Below are 27,260 nucleotides of genomic sequence, written 5' to 3' on the forward strand. Positions count from 1 at the left end.
GTCTAGGTTAAATCACCAACTACCCATGTATGTGGCTTGGGAACCAGACCCAGAGGCAGCAGCGGTAGATGCCTTCACGCTGGATTGGGGAAATTTCTTTTTCTATGCTTTCCCTCCCTTCTGCCTCATCAGTCGGGTACTCCAGAAAATTCAGGCAGACTCAGCCTCTGGCATTCTGGTCGTGCCCGACTGGCCTACCCAACCATGGTTCCCAATGTTCCACGACATGGTGGTAGAGACACCTATGGTCCTTCATCGCCACCCCCAATTATTGACTCACCCGGTAACTGGCATTAGCCATCCATGCCACCAAAAATTGAAACTCCTGGTTTCCAGATTTTGAACAGGCCTTACCGGGGATTGGGGTTATCAGACAGAACAATCACCACCATGTCGGCATCCCTGCGAGTTTCCACCAAAAAACAGTACCTGACCTTCATCAGGAAATGGGAACAGTACTGTCTGGACGCAGGGACATCCTACAAGACGGCTTCGATCTCGGATGTGCTGGAGTTCCTGGCCCACCTGCACCATGATCTCAAGATGAGCTACAGTGCCATCAATACGGCTCGGAGCGCACTGTCCGCATACCTCATGCCGATAGGACAGCATAGTGTGGGATCCCACCCTCTGGTCATCAGACTCCTTAAGGGGATCTTTAATACCAAACCCCCTACACCTAGATACACCCACATGTGGGGTGTGAGTGTAGTTCTGACACACCTTCGAGGTTGGCCTCCGGTGGGATCCCTGAGCCTGGAACAGTCCACTTATAAGACCCTCATGCTCATGGCGCTTGTCTCAGCTCAAAGGGTTCAGTCGCTCCATCAGCTAAATCTGAACTACATGGTGACCACCCCAGATACCATTACTTTCACCATGCCGGGGTTGGTAAAACAAAGTAGACCAGGTACATCAAACTCCCCGTTGATCTTCCGGGCTTACCCTCCAGAACCTAGGCTGTGTGTGGTGACCCACCTTCATCATTATCTAGACACAACCCAAACGCTTAGAGGGAGAGAGAAAGCCTTATGGGTTAGCCACAGAAAGCCTTTTGGACGGGTTACCAGCCAGACATTATCCAGATGGTTGAAACAGGTCCTCAACATGGCAGGGATTAACACAAATGTTTTTAAATCCCATTCAACCAGGGCAGCGTCCACCTCAGCGGCGGATAGGATGCAGGTTCCCCTAGACCACATCCTCAGAGCAGCGGGATGGTCAAGGGAATCGACATTCCAACGATTTTACAGAAAACCGCTGATGGAACAGGACGTCTTTGCGGATAGCATTTTAGAAACCGCAAAGTTATGATTTAAAGCCCATGGGAGCTACTTTTTGTTATAGTTAATAAACATTTCTTTTATAACTAAACAAACTTGTTGGTCTTTAGCTACCACTTCCTCCCTCGATGATCTTTCGGCAGTGAGTGATATAACTGTTACACGGTTTGAAATCACAGACCTTTGAAGTCTTCACGTAGTCACTCACGTGACTCCGAAGTAAAATAGTAAGATTAAACGAGTACTTACCAGTACGAAGTTTGATCTGTATTTTATGAGGAGTTACGATGAGGGATTACGTGCCCTCCGCTCCCACCCTCATTGTATAGATCAAATTCGGACTAATGTCTCGTTGGTCTTTACTATCTTTACTTCAACTAGTGTCTATCTGTGATTCCACACCGCTGCTTGGAAGTATGCCGCGCCTGCGCGCTGGGTGGGTTCTTCACGTAATCCCTCATCGTAACTCCTCATAAAATACAGATCAAACTTCGTACTGGTAAGTACTCGTTTAATCTTACTATTTCAGCTACCGATTTTTCTATGGCGTTCAGACCCCAAAAATTTAGCTTTGAGTTTTTGTTTTAGTTTTAGAGATACAGAGCAGATACAGGTTCTTCAGCCCACCGAGTCCACACCGATCATCGACCGCCGACATTAACACTATCCTACACACACTCGGGAGAAAACCCACGCGGTCACGGGGCGAACGTACAAACTCCGTACAGACAGTACTCGCTGTCGGGATCGAACCCGGGTCTCTGGCGTTGCAAGCGCTGTAAGGCAACAATGCTACCGCTGTGCCACCGTGACCCCATGTAAATTAATATACAAAGTACTGGAGTCACACCCATGACACAGCACCATGCAGGCGGAAATGAGACAGCATCAATGAGCTTCCAGTGGAAGTGGTGGAGGCAGGTTCGATTTTATCATTTAAAAATAAATTGGACAGGAAAGGAATGGAGGGTTATGGTCTGAGCACAGGTAGATGGGACTAGGTGAGAGTAAGTGTTCGGCACGGACTAAAAGGGACGAGATGGCCTGTTTCCGTGCTGTAAGTGTTATATGGTTATATGATTATCAATTTCAATAATTTAATTTTATTTCCCAGAGCCAGCAGTGTTACCCACAGGAAATCGAATTTGCAGAAAGAGCATTAAATGCAAAGTTCCATCACAACACAAAGTTCACACAAGGTTTTTCTGCGCCTCGCTTGTTCTCAGCAATGGACTTAAACAACAACCAGAGGCTAAAGTTAAGAGCCATTTATATACAACACGCAAAAAAAAATGGCTGCTTCAGAACAGTTAATCATCATACAATTCTTCAAAATTATGCAATAACCGAGATAATAAATAGTGAAAGATTGTTTTCACTTGTGGCAAATAATTAACTAGCTTAGTTATTACCTACTTGACCTTTCACTGACGACACTTCAAAATGTACTCCTTTATTTGTGAAGTACTTTAGATTACTGGGAACTTGAAAGGAGCTGTATAAATCGAGAATTTATCTTCTGTCATCTGACCATTGGGAGAGTGGATTGGCAGGTTGGATAAAATGATTTCCCAACAACAAGGTGGGTGGGGGGTTATTTGGAAGAACAGAATATTTTAACTCCAGTGACTAATCACCAAGTAATTAATCACTGTCTAAAATAGTAAATGGTTATCATTGCAGCATGGGGCAGTTCTGAAACAGCAAACATGATGCCTGCGGTTCAAAACCCGCTAATGGGAAATCACATGACAATGATGCTGCACGGCAAAACTATTCATTAATGCCCCTGAGTGAAGAAAACGAACCATCCCACTGCAGACACATGGAACTGTAGACGCTGGTTTACACAAAAAAACACGCTAATTACCCCCCTCGATATTATATTAATGGGGAATTTTGTAAAATCATTAATATCTCTGTCATTTTTCATCGACGGGAAAAATCGTCGGCACACATACGGCGGAGGGGGGCTCTGAGCAAGGTGGCCAAAAATGTCGGCCGTAGGTGGCGGCGTTCTCTCGGAAATCACAGCACAGAATGCCAAAACCGGTCAAGAACAGACTTTTAGTAATATAGATACTGCATCTGCCACTCATCCGTCCACTGACTCAACCTGTCTAGGTCACCCTGCAACCTCCTAACATCCTCTTCACAGTTCACCCGTGGTCGGGAACGAATCCGGGTCTCTGGCACTGTAAGGCAGCAACTCTACCGTTGCGCGACCGTATATCATAGATCTCCCACGGGTCAAGAGTCAAGTGTTTTATTGTCATATGTCCCAAAAAGAACAATGACATTCTTACTTGCAGCAGCACAACAGAACATGTAAACATAGCACACTGTAAATATAATAAATGAGAAAAAAATGTACAATCATATACACACACACACACACACATATATACTGTATATATTATAATATATATTTATCTTATATATATTATATTATAACATTTATATATATATATATATATATATATATATATATTTATATGCGTGTATGTATGTGCAGATGGTTCTTTAACACATATTTTCTGGCTCTGTCCTCATATACAAAGATACTGGTCTAAAATATTTAAATGGTTTTCTGGGGTCTATGGAAAAGATATTCTCCCTGATCCAGAACTGGCACTTTTTGGATGCTCAGAGACTGCTTTGTACTTCACGTCTGAAGAACAACAAGCACTGATGCTTGGTATGGTGACAGCCAAGAAAATGATCCTAACAGACTGGAAATCATCTACACCCCACTGCTTCGAAAAATGGCTCAATGAAATGATAATAATCATACAGATGGAAAGGATACGCTTCTACAACTCCAAGGTACCAAACAACTTTTTAAGTGTTTGGGGACCATTTATCAACCATCTCAAAGTCCAATAATTTCATAATTTCATATTATCTGCAGTGATGTAGTCCTGTGACCTTTACTTCTGCTTTTGCAATGCATGGCTGTGTAGCACCATGTGGATTGTACCAATGCTGTTATGTCTGGCGGCTTTGTTACATTATTATTAGTTTTTAATTATAATCATTTTTTTTTTCTTTTTTTTTTCCTGTTGTCTTTTTCAGTTTTTATTTTATTTTTTTTGTATGTTTTGTTTTGTTAAAAAATTGTATACAATAATAAAAAATATGAAATACATGTATACATATATACACAACGTTGGCAGGGGTGAAATAAATGTGTGGCCAGGATGATGTGGGTCTATCATGATAGAAGATTGCCGGATCTGCACCATAACTATGAAGCTAGGATGACTGCTTCACACCATGAGCACAATAGAGATGTGATGAATGATCTCAGATCACCATTACCTAAGTAGACCAGGGGAAAAAACCCCCAACTGATTCTTAGTCTGGGTGAATTAAGCTGGGTGGCACTATTTTTTATTCAGTCTATTTTCTTTCAGTTTTCCTCTTTCCTTTCCTATTTCATTTTCTGTACATAAATAAAGAATCGCGACCCGAAACATCGGACTCTTTATTTGTTGGCCTTCACAACAAGAGGAGTTGAGTATTGTCCATTGTCTATTACCACCTATCTATTCCCACCACAGATACTGTTTGGCTCGATCAGTTGAGTCAGCACCTTGTGTTTTCACCCCAATCACATTTCCCGGTTTCGTGGAATATCCTGAAATCCAGCGGTGCAGGAGAGAGTTGGTCACAATTTCCACGAAGGACACAAGTAGCCTATGCCCCTCACATCACTAGCTGTTTGCGCCACACACATCCAGCTCTCCAGATGGAGGTCATGCTTGGTGTTGGACGGTACCCCACGCTGTAAACTCTGCCAGTGGAACACCACAACTGGTCTCCGGGCGGCACTTCGGGAAAAGGTTGGAATGCTGAAATAGAACATCAGCATTCAGACTACCATGCAATCATTTCCCCTCCCCCCCCACCCCCCAAAGGTCAGATGGGTCAGACGGTGGATGCCCGAGGCCGCCGACAACAAAGAGGGATCCGGCATGGGCAAGGGGCCACCGACAACAAAGAGGGTCCACTGGGGGCCACATTGAACATGTTGTAAGTTTGACGGTGCCTTACATGTGGCGACTCTTTGCACATATGCAATACAAAGAATTTCACTGTGACATGTCATATGTGATTAAAAAAAAGTCTCATTCATTAATCCATTCAGGAGGACAAACATTTGTATACCTAACACAAGGGGCTGCACGGTGGCACAGCGGTAGAGTTGCTGCCTTACAGCGCCAGAGACCCAGGCTGTTTCTGCGCTGTATCTCTAAACTAAACTAACCGCAAGCCACAAAATGGACTGTTATGCATCTTTCCCTTACTAATGCAGCTAACTATTATCAGAAAAGGCTCATTTTAGACAAGATAACAACATCAACCCCTAACATCTCCCTCCTCAAGAAATAATAGAAGCCAACTTGGAGCATGAATGGGGGTATGGGTAGGAACAATGTCAGAATCAAAATTAGATGGAGATTGGGTGAAAGACATTGTACAAATGTTTACGATCCACTTTCTTTATTCCGATATAATCAAAACGCCGCATACATTGGACATTTTACTCCTTTATGGTTCCGAACCACTTGCAGAAAACAGTGGGACCAGAGCAAAAGGAGTTGATGTCCGATCTCAAGGAACCAGGGTGCACAGCAAATCCTTTGAACAAAACGGTTTCTGAACCATTATGAGCTCAGCATATTCTGGCTGTGATTGCTGTAGAACTCGTGCTTGTTGTTTTATCCAGTTCACCCAGAGAGATAAATAAGTGCGCAATGTGATGTCTCTTTGTGGCAATAGATTCTTTATGAAAGGACGGCAATGCGGATAACCAGAAACAAGTAGCAGCAGCTGAAACCTCTGAGAATTATATCAGGTCCCAAAGGATGTAATGACACACACAAGTTACTAAAAACAGAATAAGACACAATTATGAAATACAAAGCAGGCCACTTTATCCCTCTGATACCTGGTTGGACCAAAACTATTCACCATTTTGCAATGCACCATTTTCCTTCATCTAAATAGCATTGCAATTTGGGTGTGGACTAGGTGGTGCAGCAGTAGAGTCGCTGCTTTACAGGCCAGACACCCAGGTTTGGTCCGGACTATGGTTGCTGTCTGTACGGAGTTTGTACGTTCTCCCCACGACCACGTGGGCTTTCTCTGCATGCTCCGGTTTGCTCCCACTCCAGCGATGATTAGGTTTGTAGGTTAACATAGAAACATAGAAATTAGGTGCAGGAGTAGGCCATTCGGCCCTTCGAGCCTGCACCGCCATTCAATATGATCATGGCTGATCATCCAACTCAGTATCCCGTACCTGCCTTCTCTCCATACCCCCTGATCCCCTTAGCCACAAGGGCCACATCTAACTCCCTCTTAAATATAGCCAATGAACTGGCCTCAACTACCCTCTGTGGCAGAGAGTTCCAGAGATTCACCACTCTCTGTGTGAAAAAAGTTCTTCTCATCTCAGTTTTAAAGGATTTCCCCCTTATCCTTAAGCTGTGACCCCTTGTCCTGGACTTCCCTAACATCGGGAACAATCTTCCTGCATCTAGCCTGTCCAACCCCGTAAGAATTTTGTAAGTTTCTATTAATTTGGCTTTGGTAAATTGTACATTGTTCCTAGTTGGAAGGATAGTATTAGTGTATGGGGATCGCTGATCGGCGCGGACTTGGTGGGCCGAAGGGCCTGTTTCCAGCACTTTGTGTCTGGCATCTTTGGTATGAACCAGCATCTGCAGCTCTTTGTTTCTACCTCGGGTAAACATGAAATGCACCCTCTCCAAAGTAATCTGCCATTATAGGAAAACTAAGATCAATGCAATCTCTAATGGAACTGAAAAGGAATTGGAAAACGACAATCTCTGTCTTTGGGATAACAAAGTACATTGGAGTCTTAAAGTCAAGTTTTGTAAGTGGAGCAAATATATTTTGCCATTTTTCTGATACAAAAACAGACTTTGTTATCGACCAGTGCACAGGTTGGGAAATTATGAAAACATATAGCAGAGATGGCCATCATTCCGCCCACCAGGCCTGTGCCAGTTCTGTTTTCAATCCAATGTTCTTTACACACAGACTTACAATCTTCTTCCTTTCAACTATAGATCCATGTTCTTTACTAAATTTACTCCTGAAATTGTTTTCTGCGAGTTCATTCGAGGCCATGACTTGCTCTGTAAAAAAAAAACCCTCCTCTATGGAGCTTTTGCCCATTGCCTTAAATACATTGCATCTACTTCCCGACATATCTGTTCATAATTTTAAATGCCTCCTCATTCAGACTGCCTCTTGGTTCCTGTTCGATATATTCTTTGGTTGATCAACAGAACGATGAGCTCGGCAGGTAAATAAATTCTCTTTAGATGTCAGTCCAGACTCAACTGCACATTTCCTGTACTGAAAGTTAGAAAATAAAACATACCTATGGAACATATTTTATTCATATCCTAATGTTTTAACCAGTGAAAGCACTTTGATCAGACCCGTGCAAGGATACACCCAGAGATGTACTAAACGGCCAATTGAAAATCGATACAAACAGAGAAATAAACTGACTCTGCCAGTTCAGAAAATGTAGTCGTACAATCCGATCACTAATGATAAGTGAACAAAATCATGAGAGGAATAGATTAGGTAGACACACCGTCTCCTGCCCAGAGTAGGGGAATCGAGAACCAGAGGACACAGTGTTAAAATGAGGAGGGATATATTTAATAGGAACCTAAGAGGTAACGTTTTCACGCAAAGGGTGGTGGATGTATGGAACGGGCTGTCAGAGGAGGTAGTTGAGGCAGGTATTATTGCAACGTTTAAGAATTATTTAGACAGGCACTTGGATAGGACATGTTTACAGTTTAGTTTGTTGTCACATGTACGGAGGTGCAGTGAAAAGCTTTTGTTGCATGCTATCCAGTCAGCTGAATGGTCAAAAGATTATAAGGAATAGTGGAATTAGGCCATTCGGCCCATCAAATCTACTCCACCGTTCAATCATGACTGATCGATCTCTCCCTCCTAACCCAATTCTTCTGCCTTCTCCCCATAACCTCTGACACCTGTACTAATCAAGAAAGACAATACATGATTGCAATCAAGCCATTTACAGCGTATAGATACATGATAAGGGAATAACGTTAATGCAAGGTTAAGCCAGCAAAGTCCGATCAAGGATAGTCCGAGGGTCACCAAAGAGGTAGATAGTAGTTCAGCCCTGCTCTCTGGATCAGAGGGATATGACCCAAATGCAGGCAGTTGGGACTAGTGTAGATGGGACATGTTAGCCGGCGTGGGCAAGTTAGGTCGAAGGGCATGTTACCACACCATAAGACGCTATGACTAACGGATTAAAACATAAGTGTCCTTATGCTCCAAAATTTCTCGAAATGGTGCAGAAATATAAGCAAAGGTTTCACCGCCCTGTTCTTTAAGTTAGTGTGACAGTTCTGAGATATTCTAATGGGATACCAATGCATTTCTGAGCGGGGAATTCCAGAGGTCAAAGTCAAACCAGCTGAAGACTTGGCCACCAACAGCACAGCAATAAAAGCTTCAAATGCACCAATATTCAGTAATGCAGGCATGTAGACTGATGAGGAGAGTTGCAGAGCTCATAAGTAATAGAATAATAGGATAATAGGAGCAGAATTAGGCCATTCAGCCCATCAGCTGGAGGATGTTACAGGGACAGGGAGAATTGAAGGAGAATTAAACATGATCTACACGGTGGCACAGCGGTAGAGTTGCTGCCTTGCAGCGCAAGAGACCCGGGTCCGCTCCTGCCTACAGGTGCTGTCTGTACAGAGTTTGTACGTTCTCACCGTGACCGCGTGGGTTTTCCTGGGGTGCCCCAGTTTTCTCCCACACTCCAAAGACGTACAGGTTTGTAAGTTAATCAGCTGTGTAGAAATTGTAAATTGTTCCTGATGTACGGGGATCGACGGTCGGCGCGGATTCGGTGAGCAGAAGGGCCTGTTTCCGCACTGTATCTATCTTGATTAGTAAGGGTATCGATGGTTATGGGGAGAAGGCAGAGGAATGAGGTCGAGAGGGAAAGATAGACCAGCCGTGATTGAATGGAAGAGTAGGATCTATCTTGATTAGCCCCTAAGGGTGAACTAAAACGGAAAACTAAACTGGGGAGAACCAGCAGCTTTAGAAAATGATTAATGATCGGAGAGGGAATTGAAGGCAAATCTCCAAGTTTGCGGATGACACTAAGCCAGTGACTGAATGCTAGGAACTGCAGGGTGACTTGGATAGAGTGGGCCAATTTTGCCTAATGTCATAAATGCCCCTGCCTATTATCTAATGGTGGCCGATTGGGAAAGGGGGAGATGCGCGAGACCTGGGTGTCATGGTAACCAAAGGTAGGCATGAAAACGAATGGTAACTTTCATTGAAAAGGATTTGAGTCAGGACAGGGAGGTTCTAGCAACAGCTTTGAGAAAACACCTGGAGTATTGCGTACAGTTTTTGCTCCAAATCAGGAAGGACATTATTGCCATAGAGGGAGTGCAGAGACGGTTCACCAGAGTGATTCCTGGGATGTCAGGACTGCATGGTATTGATACTCTCTAGAGAAGATTGAGAGGGGATCTTATAGAAACTTACAAAATTTAAGGGGTTGGACAGGCAAGATGAGGGACAAGTCCAGGACAAGGGGTCACAGCTTAAGGATAAGGGGGAAATCCTTTAATAGAAGAACTTTTTTCACACAGAGAGTTGTGAAGCTCTTGAACCCTGCCACAGAGGGTAGTTGAAGCCAGTGCATTGGCTATAATTAAGAGGGAGTTAGATGTGGCCCTGAAATCAGGGGGTATGGACAGGGGTACGGGATAAATGATCAGCCATACAAGCAAAGGGCCGGTTACTCCTGATTTTCTATTTTCTCTGAAAACATCTGTGTATAAGCAATTTAAGGCAAGGACACACCATAAAATGATGAATGGAAGTGGAGGCTCGAAGGGCCGAAAACCTAATTTCTATGTTTATAGTTTCGAAAGTATCATGTTTGCAGCTTGTTGCATATTTATAAGCAATTGGAAAAGACGGGGTGCAACGGTTTGATTTCTATTCTCTGAAAACATCTGTGTTGCCTTGCTGATTCAATTGGATTGCAATTCTGTTCTTGTTGATGCAAACAAGATAGTCTTTCTTAACCATGTGGACAGCTGTGAGCAAGATATTTAATTCAACCTCTGCACCACAACAGTGGGTTATTGTGTTGCGCTAAACACAAAGTGCTGGAGGAACTAAGCGGGTCAAGCATCATCTGCGGAGAAAATGGACAGATGATGTTTCGGGTCAGGGGGACCCTTCTTCAGATTGATGTAGTGGGGGGGGGGGGGGGGGGGGGTGTAGATAGGTGGGTGTGTGACAAAGCAATTCATAGGTGGATAAGACGGATGAGAGGAGCTTTGACTGACATATGGGTGGAGTAAGTAACAAAGGCTAGGGTGGCGCAGCGGTACAGTCACTGCCTTACAGCGTCGGAGACCCGGGTTCGATCCTGACTACAGGTACTGTTCGTACGGAGTCTGTACATTCTCCTCGTGACCTGTGTGGGTTTTACTCCGGGTGCTCCGGTCTCCTCCCACACTCCAACGACGTACAGGTTTATAGGTTAAATGGCTTGGTAAAATTGTAAATTGTCCCTAGTGTGCGTAGGATAGTGCTACATGCGGGGTTCGCTGGTCAGCACCAACTCAGTGGGCCGAGGGGCCTGTTTCCGCACTGCATCTCTGAACTAAACAAAAATAAACGAGACAAAAAAGGAGACAACGTGTGTCAAATAAAGAGAGGAGTGAAATGTAATGCCAGAGGGATGGATATAGGTGGAAAAGGATAGGGGAGAGGGGAAGAGGAGGGATGAAGGAGAAATAAGGGACTTGGGATGTGAGATGAGTATATGAAGGAGGGGAAATGAACAGGGTGACTGGGAGGATGCAAGATGGGAGAAACAGGTCCACATCAGGTGGAGGGTTGAGCGGGGGAGGGGTCACCTAGGAAAGAGAGGGGTTTGGGGGGATTACATGAAATTGGAGAATTCAATGGAAGCATGATATGAGATGCTGTTCCTTCAGTTTGACTCCTTATGTTACGGTCCCATGTTTATATTTTACAGATTACGAACAGTAAGAATCGGGTTTAGCAGCTGGATGAAAGAGACCAGTGCCTTAGGCTCATTAGAACCCAAATGGCATGCCACAAGTATTATCAATGGACACACACAGTAATCATCCTGGTGACTGATATGACTAATCTCTTTGATTGAATGCCAAAATCCTCCCAAACAAACGGCTGTCCTTGCTTGCATCATGTTTAAAATTCACCACACTTCCATCTGAACCGAATTTACTCGGGGATTAAAGAGGATGGATTCTTCCTCCACACATCCCAATGACATTCCAGATGCCGTTGGAGGGGGACGTACAGAGTGCACTCTGAACCAATGCACTCAATGGCACTTTATTTGTCACAAGTGTAACAGCACGGTGAAATTATTTTGGGATATTTACAAGTGCAGGCGCTGCCGCATTTAGGCACAATTTTCGCAAGTACGGTCTGCCCACGTGCTCGGTCTACTGGAAACATAGAAACGTAGAAACATAGAAAATAGGTGCAGGAGATGGCCATTCGTCCCCTCAAGCCAGCACCGCCATTCATTGTGATCATGGCTGATCGTCCCCTATCAATAACCCGTGCCTGCCTTCTCCCCATATCCCTTGACTCCACTAGCCCCTAGAGCTCTATCTAACTCTCTCTTCCCTGCCACAGAGGGCCTCCACTGATCTCTGTGGCAGGGAATTCCATAAATTCACAACTCTCTGGGTGAAAAAGTCTTAAATGACCTCCCCTTTATTCTAAGACTGTGGCTCCTGGTTCTGGACTCGCCCAACATTGGGAACATTTATCCTGCATCTGTTTTGTCCAGTCCTTTTATAATTTTATATGTTTCTATAAGATCCCCCTCATCCTTCTAAACTCCAGTGAATACAAGCCTAGTCTTTTCAATTTTTCCTCATATGACAGTCCCGCCATCCCAGGGATCAATCTCGTGAACCTACGCTGCACTGCTTCAATCACAAGGATGTCCTTCCTTAAATTAGGAGACCAAAACTGTACACAATACTCCAGATGTGGTCTCACCAGAGCCCTATACAACTGCAGAAGAACCTCTTTACTCCTATACTGAAATTCTCTTGTTATTAAGGCCAACATTCCATTAGCTTTCTTCGGACTGACGCAAAACTGCATTTCGTTGTACTCATACTTGTATTTGTGCGATGACATTAAAGTTGAATTGAATTGAATTGAATTGAATTGAATTGAATTCTTCACTGCCTGCTGTACCTGCACGCCATATTTCAGTGACCGGTGTACAAGGAAGCCCAGGTCTCGCTGCACGTCCCCCTTACCTAACCTAACCCCCCATTGAGATAATAATCTGCCCCCTTGTTATTTACCGCCAAAGTGGATAACCTCACATCTATCTATATTATACTGCATCTGCCACGCATCTGCCCACTCACTCAACCTGTCCAGGTCACCCTGCAACCTCCTAACATCCTCTTCACAGCTCACACTGCCACCCAGCTTTGTGTCATCCACAAACTTGCTTGTGTTGCTCCTAGTTCCCTCTTCCAAATCATTAATATATATGGTAAACAGTTGCGGCCCCAACACCGAGCCTTGCGGTAAATTGGCTTCATGGTATTAATCAGAGGGGGATGGTGGAAGGTTGCTTCTCGGACTGGAGGCCTATGACTAGTGCTGTGCGTCAGGGTTTGGTGTTGGGCCTGTTACTGATCTACATCAATGATTTAGAAGAGAACATACAGGGCAAGATTAGCAAGTTTGCTGATGATACAAGTGGGTGATTTTGCAGGTAGTGAAGATGGTTGTGAATGATTGCAGCAGAATCTGGATCGATTGGCCAGGTGGGCGGAGGAATGGTTGATTGAATTTAATACAGAGAAATATGAGGTGTTGCATTTTGGGAGTCTAACAAGGGCAGGACCTGCACACTGAATAGTAGGCCTCCGGGGAGTGTGTAGAACAGAGGGATCTAGGAGTGCAGAAGCATGTTTCCTTGAAGTTCAAATCACAGGTAGATAAGGTGGTCAAAAAGGCTTTTGGCACATTGGCCTTCATCAGTCAAGAGTATTGAGTATACAAGTTGGGAGGTCATGTTGCAATTGTATAAAAGGTTGGTGAGACCACATGATCCAAACAAACTAATATTATTAATTTAGATGTGAAATTTACACCTATCCTGGTACCACACCTTTGATGCAGAAATACAACATTCCTCCCCTGGACAGCACAGTGGTGCAACGGTATGGTGCAGCGGTAGAGTTGCTGCCCCACAGTGCCAGAGACCCGGGTTCAATCCTGACCACAAGTGTTGTCCGCACAAAGTTTCTACATTCTCCACGTGACCACGTTGATTTTTTTTTTCCAGGAGCTCCGGTTTCCTCCCACACTCCAAAGATGCACAAGTTTGTAGGTTAGTTGGCTTTAGTAAAGATTGTAAATTGTCGCAAGTGTGTTGGATAGTGCTCGTGTTTAGGGTGTTCGGCGTGAACTTGGTGGGACGAAGGGCCTGTTTCCACATTGTATCTCTAAAACTAAACCAAATGCATATGTAAAAAAAATATCCTGCATTAATTTGTGAATGGCTTCTCTCTAATTTCAAGATTCCATCTACTTGTTTTCTATTTATCCATCAGTGGAATCAGTTTGGTGAATCTTTTTACTATTCTCAGTATCTCAATTTGAATTTGAAAACGCTCCTATACCAATTTGAATACAACTCATAGCAAATTGTAGTAATGTTTAAGCCTCAAATGATCCTCCAAGTCCAATATACCCTTGTAAACTGGATAAAGAGGCAAGCACTAAAATGACAAACTCTTGGGGGAAACTCAGGCCATGAAGAATCTGTGGGGGGAAACAAATGGGAAATAGTAGCCGACCTTTCAGATCAAAACCCTTCCTCCCGACTGGAGTCACGATCCGAACCGAGTCAAATATCCATTTCCCTCCACAGATGCAGCCTGGCCTATGGAGTTCTAGCAGCACCTTGTTTTTGTTCCATGCACTAACTTTAGTGACTCATCAAGCACATAAATAAGACATTTTGGCTGCTGAGATTGTCCAGCAGTGGTATAATGCATCAATATGATAAAACAGTGCAATCATTAACCATTTTCACATTAACCGGTAAGATTGTTTCCCACATTGATCACCCTTTACATAAAATGCTCCTAATTTGAATCTATCCTTCAGAGTTAAATTGGATCCTAGTCTTTCCAACATCTTTTAAATATTATTGATTTAGCTCACATTTTCACCATTTAATAAACCAACTGAAGTTCCCCCAACACCGCCTTTCTCATAGTTTTAAATTCAAGTGGAAATAACCAATTTAACAGATGATCAATGCTTGGAAACGATAAAAACTTGTTCCCAATGTGACAGCACCACTCACAAGTCACAACATACTGTCACAGTCACTGGTCATTAACGATGCCCCATTCAATAGTAAGGTTCAATAATGAAGGCTGTGAGAGGAATCATGACTACATTGTCTTCGAAGCAACGGCTCACTTGTAAAGAAGACAGTAAGACTAGTGGGAGGACAGGGAATGGGAAGGGGATGGAGAGAGAAAGCATCCATCTCCATCCCCTCTATCTGAAGTTATAACTGGGAAGGGGAAGGGGATACATTCTATCTTTGTCCTCCGACTAATCTTAATGTCTCCGACTTCATTCTATCTTTGCCCTGCCCCCTCCCCGACATCAGGGTCTCGACCCAAAACATTGCCCATTCCTTCTCTCCAGAGATGCTGCATCACCCGCTGAGTTACTCAGCATTTTGTGTCTACTTTCGGGTTTGTAGGTTAATTGGCCTCTGTAAATCCCCACTAATGTGTGAGGAGTGAATGAGAAAGTGGGATTACATAAAACTTTATAAAAAGTTTGTATATTTTCCCCGTGACCTGCGCGGATTTTCTCCGGAAGATAAGACATTAAAAAGCTGGAGTAACTCAGTGGGTTACTCAACTGGAGTTCCGGTTTTCCACCCACACTCCAAAGATGTTTGTAGGTTAATTGGCTTGGTAAAATTGTAAATTGTCCACAGTGAGTGTAGGACAATTTACAATTTTACTCGGTGGGCCGAAGCGCCTGTTTCGTGCTGTATCTCTAAACTAAACTAAACTGGTGTACCTCCAGTCTTTTTCTCATTTTGAAGTTTGCACAATGTCACTTCCGCTTATTTCCATGAACCAACATGTTCCCATGCATTGGTAGACACAAAATGCTGGAGTAACTCAGTGGGCCAGGTAGCATCTCTGGAGAGAAGGAATGGGTGACGTTTTGGGTCGAGACTCTTCTTCAGACTGAGAGTCTGTTCCCATGCAAATGTCTCCACAAATGACAGTTCTAGTCACATTAACCTTCCGTGGTTAATGCTTTTAACACAATTTGACAAAGGCTCACCAGCCTTCTCAATGAAGCACTTTACAAGCTAATTCTTCAATATTCAAAGCATTTAATGATTCATACCAAAGAACAGATTGGTATTGTACTATAGGCTTCATAAATGCAACAATATAAAACTGCAACCTCTGTGGGCGTAGCCTTTGTGAAGAGGTAGCTAGCTATTCCTCTTTCTGCACAATGATGGTAGTGTAAATTCAGTCATTTGTTAAAGGCATACCAAAGAATAAACATTACAAATGATTTTAGAACTTGTGCAAAGTTAACCCCACACATTAAGTGATAAATTCAATCTCATTTATTCCCAAGGAGAATTTAAATTCCATCATAAAGATAAGACACAAAATGCTGGAGTAACTCAATGGGACAGTCAGCATCTCTGGATAGAAGGAATGGGCGACATTTCAGGTGGAGACCCTTCTTCAGACGGAGAGTCAGGGGAGAGGGAGACACAGAGATATGGTAGCGCAAGTTATGAAAAAAATACATCAAAGGGGATGAGATCGAGGAAAATGTGGAATAGATCATTGTTAGCTATGGAAAGGTGACAACGGAGCATCTATCTATATAACTAAAAGTCTCATCTTGACCACTTCCTGTCTGCGCTGTATATTGAGTTTAGAAAAAACGCTACCATATATCGCTATGATTTTTGGCCATCTTACTCAGTCCTCCCCCGCTGAGGTAGCCCCGACGATTTTTCCGATCGATGAAAAATAAAAAAGTTATGAATGTTAAAAAAATCTTTAGATCAGCTCATTGGTCCTCTCGCCTGTCAATCATCACGGTGAAGGTAACGCCCCTTCCGGGGTGGGATGGGGTCGGGGCAGAACTATAAAACCCCGGATGCCTGGACGTGAGCCAGTCACTCTGGAAGATCGCGTGGAAGAGTCCACAACTGTGATTCTAAGCTGTGAATCAACTGAACTGTGAGTCTGCAATGTACTTGGAATAAATTATATGTTAGCCCTTAATGACAATGCAATGAGTTGTTTGGCAATTTGGTGGCCTGCACTCAGCTTGAAATGCTATGAAATTGAATTTGGTGGCCTGCACTCTGCTTGAAATGCTATGAAATTGAAATTGGAGCCTGCACTCTGCTTGAAATGGAATTTCAAGGAATAGCCATGAGTGAACTGCCAGCCCACCAGCCCTGAGTGACTGGTCTGCCAGCCCACCAGCCCTGAGTGACTTGAGCTGCCAGCCCAACCAGCTATTATCATAAAATGCCTTTAGAAATTTCCTTGCATCCTGTATATTTTGTTGTGGTTAAATTATGTGGAAAGCAAGAGTGTTTCTGTACCAATAGCAATAACGACCCCATGCTATGGCCATGTCATGGTAATTTTCGGTCCTTCACAGAAAACATGCTTGCATCAATCTGTAGTGTGCATGGTTAAGCATATATGTTAACATGGTCCAGGATTTATTGACAAAGGTTGATCATACGCTGAATAATCTAACCACATTTTTGTTTTGAAGTGGAAAGAACTAATAGAAATTACATTAATTGCAATGTGTAAAAAGAGTTGAGATACTGTATTATAATTTTGCTGCATGTCATTGTAGTATATATCATGTCTTGATTGGTGAATATGTTTAGTTTGTGACTTTATTTGAAGCAGAAATAATATGTGAATGCTTCATTGAGCATAATTCCGACTGGTAACTACACACTTCGTCCAAGCACATTATGGCACGCGTCATGCAAACCGTCTTAAATGACCACCTAAACTGTCATTTGGCAACCTAAAAAGCTGCCAAGGTTGCCCAGCTGGCAATAGGGGAAAAAAATTAAGTGAGAGCCCTGGAAGGCCAACATGTTATTTGCTTTCTTCACTGCCTGCTGTACCTGCATGCTTACTTTCAGTGACTGATGGACAAAGAACCCCAGGTCTCGTTGCACATCCCCTTTACCTAATCTGACACCGTTCAGATAATAATCTTGTTCATCACCAAAGTGGATAACCTCAGATTAATCCACATTGTACTGCATCTGCCATGCATCTGCCCACTCACCCAACCTATCCAAGTCACCCTGTAGCCTCATAGCATCCTCCTCGCAGATCATACTGCCACCCAGCTTTGTGTCATCTGCAAATTTAGAGATGTCGCATTTAATTCCTCATTCCATCATTCTGTCTCGGCACCACTCAGAGAGGGTTTATCTGCTGAGACGATATAGGTAGAGTTTAAAAATAAGAATGATTGGCCCCTGAGTAGCAAGAGGGAAATAGACGAACAGATAGTATCGTTTATTATCACGTGTACCGAGGTATAGTGAAAAGCTTTTGTTGTGTGCTAACCAGTTAGCGAAATACATGATTACAATCGAACCATTCAGTATACAAATAAATGATAAAGGGAATAACGTGAATAACGTTTAGTTCAAGATAAAAGACAGCAAAGTCCGATCAAAGATAGTCCGAGGGTGTCCAATGAAAGTGGTAAGATATGTAGACAGATTATGCAAACAAATCAACAAGGTGGTCTTAGTGGGTGACTAAATTCCCCCAAATTGACTGGGACTTAGAAGATAAAACTGTACAGACCAGGAACAGGCCCTTAAGTCCACAATGTCAATGCTGAACAGGATGCCAACCTTTATCTGCATGCACAGAATCCATATTCCTCCATTCCCTGCATATCCTTGACAATTTTTCACCACATCATGTTTAGTAACATGGTTAGTTTATTATCACAGGTACTGAGACACAATTGGAAACTTTTATTTACGTGCTATCCAGTCAAGGAAAAGACTATCCATGAATACAATCAAGTCCTCCACAGTGCATAGATAAAGGGTATAACATTTAATGTAACGATAAAACATCAAAGTCCAATAAAGTTTGATTAAAGATAGTTCAAAGGTTAGTTTGATTTGATGAAGGCTGACCAGGCTGCTCCATGAATCACTTTACAAGCTAATTCTTGTACTGTGGGCTGAAAGGTCAGTCCCTGTGCTATATTGTGGTCCTGAACACCTATTCCTGCTCTGCACTGTTCTATGTTCTATTCCTTTTATCTTTATATTTAAGTTTTTAAGTGGCGTAGCGTTAGAGCTACTGCCTTACGGCACTAGAGGCCCGCTTCAATCCCGACTACGGGTGCTGTCTGTACGACGTTTGTACTTTCTCCCCGTGTACCCACAGTCCCGTTTATTTCAACGGGTCGATGGTTGAAAGAGTCAAGAGCTTCAAATTCCTGGGCGTGCATTTCTCTGAAGATCTCTCCTGGTCCCAGAACACTGATGCAATTATAAAGAAAGCACATCAGCGCCTCTACTTCCTGAGAAGATTATGGAGAGTCGGTTTGTCAAGGAGGAATCTCTCTAACTTCTACAGGTGCACAGTAAGAGAGCATGCTGACCGGTTGCATTGTGGCTTGGTTCAGCAACTTGAGCGCCCAGGAACGGAAAAGACTGCAAAAAGTTGTAAACACTGCCCAGTCCATCATCGGCTCTGACCTTCCTTTCATCGAGGGGATCTATCGCTGCCTCAAAAAGGCTGGCAGCATCATCAAGGATCCACACCATCCTGGCCACACACTCATCTCCCCACTGCCTTCAGGTAGAAGGTACAGGAGCCTTAAATCTGCAACATCCAGGTTCAGGAACAGCTTCTTCCCCACAGCCATCAGATTATTAAACTCAACTCAAATAAAAATCTGAACTTTAATAGCCTATTGCACTTTATCTGGTTATTTATGTGTGCGTATATATATATATATATATATATATTCAATGGTATATGGACACACTGATCTGTTCAGTATTTATTTATGCCTACAATATTCTGTTGTGCTGAAGCAAAGCAAGAATTGAATTGTCCTATCTGGGACACATGACAATAAATTCTCATGAATCTTGAATCTTGACCTGCATGGGTTTTCTCCAAGATCTTTGGTTTCCTCCCACTTTCCAAAGACGTACAAGTTTGTAGGTTAATTGGCTTGGTATAGATGTAAATTGTCCCTAGTGTGTGTGGGATAGTGTTAGTGTGTGGGGATCGCTGGTTGGTGCGGACTCGGTAGGCCGAGGGGCCTATTTCCACGGGTGATTATCGAAACATGGAAGGGACGGGTGGTTGACCGAAATGGATGTTCTTCAGGATCGTCTACACTTCATCAAATTCTGTATGCTGGGAAAACAGTTGCTCCTTCTTATCATCTTGTACTAAAGTGACCAATCCAAAGTCCAATACCAAAACTGTAATGCATCACCTAGGATTCTCTCAGGAATTCCACCATGGTAACACCAAAAGACCCTGGCTGATTTGGCTATACTTCCACCTTGTCAACAAATTGGGCACCCAAGTGAAGCATGAACTTCAGTGCACTATTGGACTGCCATTCCTCAGAGGAAACTTTTAAGCTGAAAATTGGAGCAGAATCCCCCTATACACTTGATTCCCCCCAGGACCCTCAGTCGCAGCAGGAGAGTCCCCCTAGTCACTTGCAACCCCTCCCCCCAGCCGTCTCAACAGTTTAGGATAAAATCATTTAGGACACTGCTTCCCCCCCCCCCCCACACACAGAGTGGTGATTCTCTAGAATTCTCTCATCACAGAGGGTACAGAGGCCCCCTATTCCCCACCTTTCAAAGGGATCAACCGTCTCACAGTTGGCTAAGAATCAGGGGGAAATCATTTTGAGGACCGAGATGAGAAAAACATTTTTCTCAGTGTGGTGATTCTCTAGAATTCTCTGCGGTGCAGGCTAGAAGGGCCGAATGGCCTACTCCTGCACCTATTTTCTATGTTTCTAGACAATACATCATCGACCGACAATTTCGCCACCTCCAAAGGACTCTACCACTAGTCACATCTTCCCATCTCCACCCCCATTCTGCTTTCCGCAGAGACTGTTCCCTCCACAACTCCCTGGTTCACACAGCCCTTCCCACCCAAATAGACAATAGACAATAGGTGCAGGAGTAGGCCATTTGGCCATTCAAGCCAGCACCACCATTCAATGTGATCATGGCTGATCATCCACAATCAGTACCCCGTTCCTGCCTTCTCTCCATATCCCCTGACTCTGCTATCTTTAAGAGCCCTATCTAGCTCTATCTTGAAAGTATCCAGAGAACTGGCCTCCACTGAGGCAGAGAATTCCACAGACTCACAACTCTCTGTGTGAAAATGTGTTTCCTCACCTCTGTTCTAAATGGCTTACCCCTTATTCTTAAACTGTGGCCCCTGGTTCTGGACTCCCCAATATCGGGAACATGTTTCCTGCCTCTAGCGTGTCCAAACCCTTAACAATCTTATATGTTTCAATGAGATATCCCCTCATCCTTCTAAATTCCAGAGTATACATGCCCAGCCGCTCCGTTCTCTCAGCATATGACAGTCCCGCCATCCCGGGAATTAACCTTAGAAACCTACACTGCACTCCCTCGTAGCAAGAATGTCCTTCCCCCTCCCCAGGAACTTTCCCATGCAACTGTAGGAGAAGCAACACCTGTCTTTGTACCTCGTCCCTCGACTCCGTCCAGGGTCCCCCAACTGTCCTTTCAGGTGAGATAGAGTTTCGCTTTGCCCTCCTCCAACCTCATCTACTGTATCCGTTGTTCTTGGTTTGGGCTCCTATATATTGACAGACCAAACACAGACTGGCCGATTGTTTCGCTGAACATCTATGCTCAGTCCGCTTTGGCCTACGCAATGTAACAGTTGCAAAATATTTTAGCTCACCTTCCCATACTGACCTTTCTGTCATGAGCCTCCTCAACCGTGTGAGGCCACACGCAAATTGAAGGAACAGCACCTGATATTTTGCTTGGACCGCTTACAACCAAGCAGTATGAACGTTGATTTCTCTAATATCAAAAAACCTTTGCATTCCCTGCCTCCCCCTCCCCCACCCTCGTCCTAATAGTTCCACTGTTCGCATCCTTGTACCCTTTTGTTATCTCCTCTTCCCCAGCCAACAATGGGCCATTAAGGGCTTCACCCTTTCTTGGTCATCGGTTGCCATCTCTGCTTTGTTCTGGCCTTTTCTTACCTCCAGTTCCCTCCCCTGTACTTTCAGTCTGAAGAGGGGTGCCGACCTGAAAGGTCAACCATCCTTTTTCTCCACAGATGCTGCCTGACCCGCTGAGTTATCCTGCACTTTGTGTTTATATCCAGCGCATTGAGTCATGCCTTGACCATGTAACTGAGCAGATTGCAACTTTAAATGCCTACAGAACAACTAGGATCCACTAATGAAGAAGTTAGAAAGACTTATCTTTAACTTACGATGACATACTCAAAAGAGTTGAACTTGTGTACCCTGCTGAAAATTAAATTGAAGGGGCCACACGATCAGTTCATCACGGGCAATTACTAATTTTTATCCAGTGTTGAATTTTACCTAATGCGGATGCCTATCTAAACAGTCTAGCCTATGTTCAATTGTAGCACCAACGTTTTACATCGGTGGCCATCCAGTCAATTGACACAATCTTCCACATCTGACAATGTTTGAAAGATTACATTCAGAGCACTCCACTACTTTCTCTATGAAACCGTTTCATGTTCCAGACTATGGCCATCTGGGTTGGCTGCCCTTCACCATGTTCCACTGAACGCTGGCTGGTATTACTTCCTCTATCTGCAGTCGCGTCTCATATAAAGTTCAAATAGCAATCAAACGTGACTGAGAGCCGATTGCTCATATATACCCTCAAAACCAGACATACATGGACAAATTAATTGTGCAACAAATCCTTGGAAACTGGACTGAGTAGTTACAGGCACAAAACCAAGCCGTACAATCTGTTGTAACACCTTGGTGGTTAAAGAATGGATCGACTAGGCTTATATTCACTGGAATTTAGAAGGATGAGAGGATCTCTTATAAAAACATATAACATTCTTAAGGGATTGGACGGGCAGGAAAAATGTTCCCGATGTTGGAGGAGTCCAGAACCAAGGGTCACAGTTTAAGAATAAGGGGTAGGCCATTTAGGACTGAAATGAGGAAAAACATTTTCAGCCAGAGTGTTGTGAATCTGTGGAATTCTCTGTCACAGAAGGCAGTGGAGGCCAATTAACTGGGTGTATTCAAGAGAGAGTTAGATATAGCTCCCAGGGCTAACGGGATCATGGGATATGGGGAGAAAGCAGGAACCGGGTACTGATTCTGGATGGTAGGCACAAAATGCTGGAGTAGCTCAGCAGGTCAGGCAGCATCTCTGAAGAGAAGGAATGGGTTACATTTCGGGTTGAGACCCATCTTCAGAAGAAGGGTCTGAAGAAGGGTCTCGACGGAAATGTCACCCATTCCTTCTCTCCAGAGATGCTGCCTGACCCGCTGAGTTACTCCAGCATTTTGTGTCTACCTTCAATTTAAGTCAGCATCTGCAGTTCTTTCTTACTTTCTGGATGATCCGCCATGATCATATTGAATGGCGGTGCTGGGTCGAAGGGTCAAATGGCCTATTCCTGCACCTATTTTCTATGTTTCTAAAACATTTAAAGCCCTGTCCCACAGTACGAGTTCATTCCAAGATCTCTCCCGAGTATAAAAAACATCAAACTCGTGGTAAGCACGGAGAAGGACCGTAGCTGGTACGTTGGAGCTCGGGGACGTCTCTTAGCGCTAACAGCAGGTACACGGGAAGACTCGCTAACGGTAGGTAAGCATGGGAAGACTCGTGAAGATTTTTCAACATGATGAAAAATGTCCATGAGAGCCCCGAGTACCGACGAGTGGCCATTACCGTAAATCTCTGCGTTCGAATCAGGGCAAACTCGGGAGAGCTCGTGGAATGAACTCGTACCGTGGGACAGGGCTTTTACTTCCATACGGGCACTGCTCATTTCTGCCATGTACACCATTTTCAACTTGCACCGTAGAAAAACTTCTTTGACCTCTAAGTCAGGAAACTAGGTAATCGGACACCATGCACCATGCTGAACAAAAAAACACAAGATTTCATCGCATTCATTCACCCACATGCAGATGTGACCCTTCCCTGTTGCTGGGTCAAAATTGTGGAACTCTCTGTTCAATAGTGAAAGCACATTCACCATTGTAGAGGTCAAAGTGGCAGCACGTTGCCACCAGCTCAAGGTCAAAGAGGATGTGCAAAAACTTGCAACCTTACCAGTGAAATCGACATCCCGTGAATGAGTAATTTCAAAAGATAAATTTAATAGTGAAGGATGCACAAAGTAATTATTCAACAAAGAAGTATTTTCCTTATTTCTATTGTAATTCTCTGCCGTTGACCTTGTTAGAGCTAGAAAATGCCAGCGCCAACTGCAAAACATTTTCTGTATTTTAATGAACATATAATTATTTTTTTTTTGTTTTGTGGTTCCATTTCACTGTAACCTGTTTATTTGCACGGTGCAGCTCAGGCACGATGTTTGGGCAGGATGTTACTAATTACAGGCAAAAATAACTGCTGGAGGTATTCAGAGGGTCAATGAACAGAGAACAGTACAGGAACAGGCCCTTTGGCTCGTAATGTCCACACCGAACATAATGCCAAGTCAAACTAATCTCCTCTGCCTGCATGTGTGATCTGTATCCCTCCACTTTCATAAGTGCCAATGGAAAAGCCTCTTAAATGCCACTACCATATTTAACTGTACCACCACCCCAGGCAGTGCAATTCCAGGAACCAACCAATATCTGTGCAAACAAAATTGCCCCACATATCTCCTTTAAACTTTGTCACTCTCACCTTAAAGTTATGCCTTCAAGTCAGTGATATTTCCGCCCCAGGAAAAAGGTTCTGACTGTCCACCCTATTTATGCCTTTCATGGTTTTATAAACTTCTTTCGGGGCTCCCCTCAGACTCCCAAAGAATCAGGTGGCATCTGTGGTGGATGTAATGGATACAATATGTTCAACCCGAAACGTTGATAAATTTCCTTTGCTCCATATATGCTGCCTCACCCCCTGAGTTTCTGAAGAAGGGTCTCAACCCAAAACGCACCCATTCCTTCTCTCCAGAGATGCTGCCTGTCCCACTGAGTTACTGCAGCATTTTGTATTTGCCTTCTAATTATACTTGCTTTACAGGCAAAAGTCACAATTAGATCACAAAGTTCAAATTAAATCTTTGCATTTGAAGGCAGGAAACCACTTGGAATGTTTTGTTAAGTCTAACTTAAGAGGTCAAAAGTGAGCAGCTCGTGGTTATTTTAACCTTACTGATGTAACTTCTAGTTCCTACTTAATTTATGCCAAAGAGAACTAAAACTCGGAGGAGAAAACATCAACATCTGTTGATTAAAAAAGCTGCCACAAAGCTTACACATTAATGTAGTGATAGCATGCATGTTCGATGGGACATCAAGCCCAATGCAAAAGACTGCCGTCCACCCAGTTATACGAGAGAAACCACAGAGGAAACTCCCCAAAGTTTGAAATGCAAACCTCTTACTGAAGTAACGTGTAGGAAGGAACTGCAGATGCTGGTTTAAACCAAAGATAGACACAAAATGCTGGAGTAACTCGGTGGGACAGGCAGCATCTCTGGAGAAAACGAATGGGTGACGTTTCGGGTTGAGACCCTTCTTCAGACTGAGGTAAGGTTTCTTACCATGTGCACATAAGACACACACTCTCCCAAAATTTAAACCAAGGCTATTTCATCCACTTAAAAAATGGTGAGCTATGTAGCAGCAGCAGCAGCAGCAGCAAGTATTTTAATCTCAATTTGACCTGATGCACATTATTTAAGGCCATTCAGACTGAAGCTTAATGCAAATTTACAACCATTTAAAGTAGCAAAAGTACTCATTCTACTTGTGGAAATAACAAACCAGTGCTGGATTTCTAGAATAAATGGACTGTTGCTTTGTGGAATAAATAAGTTACTATTCATATGTCCTTCCACAATATTTGCATTTTTTATACTCACAGACCATACAAACTTAATCGTACACTAGATACTCCCAAAATACTCACACTGGCTCCTTACAAACCATTTAAAATTCTAATTACAACATGTTATTGTAGAAGGAATAGCCGCACCCTGTTACATTCAAGTGCAGTATTGCCTTAATGGTGGAAATGAAGCGAATGTCTATGAAGTAACTACACCAGGAAATCCTGTCGCAAACCCATTCTCCACAAGTCAAGTCCAAATAAACGTGGTAAAACTCAGGCGGATTCCATCAACACCGCCCAACACTTTGCACAGAGCACTTCATCTTCTCGGTAACTTACGATTTCATATCCAGCCAACAAAGACCGTTTAATTTCTTTGCTCCACCACAGGAATTCAAGAAGCTGCCACAGGCACGAAGGTTACGACTTCAGCAATTTGAAAAGGAAGTAGGATTTACATCACAGCCCTGCTCAAAAGGAAGCTGCACAACAGAACACAACACAGGCGCGTTGCATCCACAGCAATGGGCCTAAAATCACGATTCGCAGTTACGAGCAGGTGAGTCGAGTTCGGAAGAATTCCTGAAAACAAAAATAAAATATATTAGAGCTCCATAGAACATGTGCATTAATTCAGGGCTCGACCCAAAACGTCACCTATTCCTTCTCTACAGAGATGCTGTCTGGCCCGCTGAGTTACAACAGCTTTTTGTGTCTAGCTTCAAGTACATTGATTAAACATTTGCAAGAGGACATAGGTTTAAAGTGTACGGGGAGAGATTAATAGGAACCTGAGGGATAACGTTTTCACGCAAAGGGTGGTAGGTTTCTGGAACGAGCTGCCGGAGGAGGTAGTTGGGGCCGCTAAGAAACATTTATACATGTACACGGATAGGACAGGTTTAGAGGGAAATAGGCCAAATGTAGGCAGGTGGGACTAGTACAGATGGGACATGTTGGCTGGTGTGGGCAAGTTGAACGGAAGGGCCTGTCAGAGGGGATGGGCCAAAATCAGACGGGTATGGGCCAAATGCAGCCAAATGGGATTGACTTAGTTGAGACATCTTGGTCAGCCTGTTTCCTTGTTGTATCACTCTATAACTAAAAAATGTACAAGACCCTCTCTGTTAAGCAGAAACAAATATTTTGGAGCAGATTTGAATGAAGGGCTTCAAAGTTGGCTTCCAGCTTTCCACTTACACAGCTGGATGCTTTGGAAAGACAAGCAAGCAATTAATTTTCTTTTAAAAGACGAAATAACGTAAGAAAATAAATTGCCGAATCTGCTTAATAGGTTATCAAAGAAAGTCCGTAGTCACACAGATATACAACTGTACCAGTGGTTACAATGCAAGAGGAGCAGGCTTGAATTGCCCCAGATTAAGTTATTGTAGCATTGGTGTAGATCTGCTAAAAAACTCCAGGGCTTGGTCAACTAGTGCAGGATATTCGAATGTTACAAGATACAAATGCATCCGATCGTGAAGCAAGACTGTTCATATATATGTTTGAATGTGAGCTTATTTGTTGAATGTGAGCTTCCATTATAATGGTCCATAGCGCAGAGCTGGAGAACACTTCCCTCAAGATGATCACTTTTCTCCTAAGTGACTATGCTTTGAACACTGTGATCTTTCAAA

The 27,260-nt window shown here is 43.5% G+C and overlaps 1 protein-coding gene across 2 annotated transcripts in view; it reads right to left on the minus strand.

Annotated features, from left to right (window-relative positions):
* The window catches only part of elmo1 (engulfment and cell motility 1 (ced-12 homolog, C. elegans)), a 293,797-nt gene that overhangs the window by 253,154 nt on the left and 13,383 nt on the right, over nt 1–27,260 (minus strand). The window contains exons 2-3 of one of the 2 annotated variants that reach the window (XM_055655094.1): nt 25,960–26,202; nt 24,466–24,602 (exon numbers count right to left, since the gene is read on the minus strand). The gene's annotated coding sequence lies outside the window, so the exon portion shown is untranslated. The remainder of the gene's footprint in view (nt 1–24,465; nt 24,603–25,959; nt 26,203–27,260) is intronic. The other variant, XM_055655086.1, reaches the window with a different exon arrangement.

This window comes from Leucoraja erinacea, chromosome 2 (genome assembly GCF_028641065.1).
Source record: "Leucoraja erinacea ecotype New England chromosome 2, Leri_hhj_1, whole genome shotgun sequence".
Classification (NCBI taxonomy): Eukaryota; Metazoa; Chordata; class Chondrichthyes; order Rajiformes; family Rajidae; genus Leucoraja; species Leucoraja erinaceus.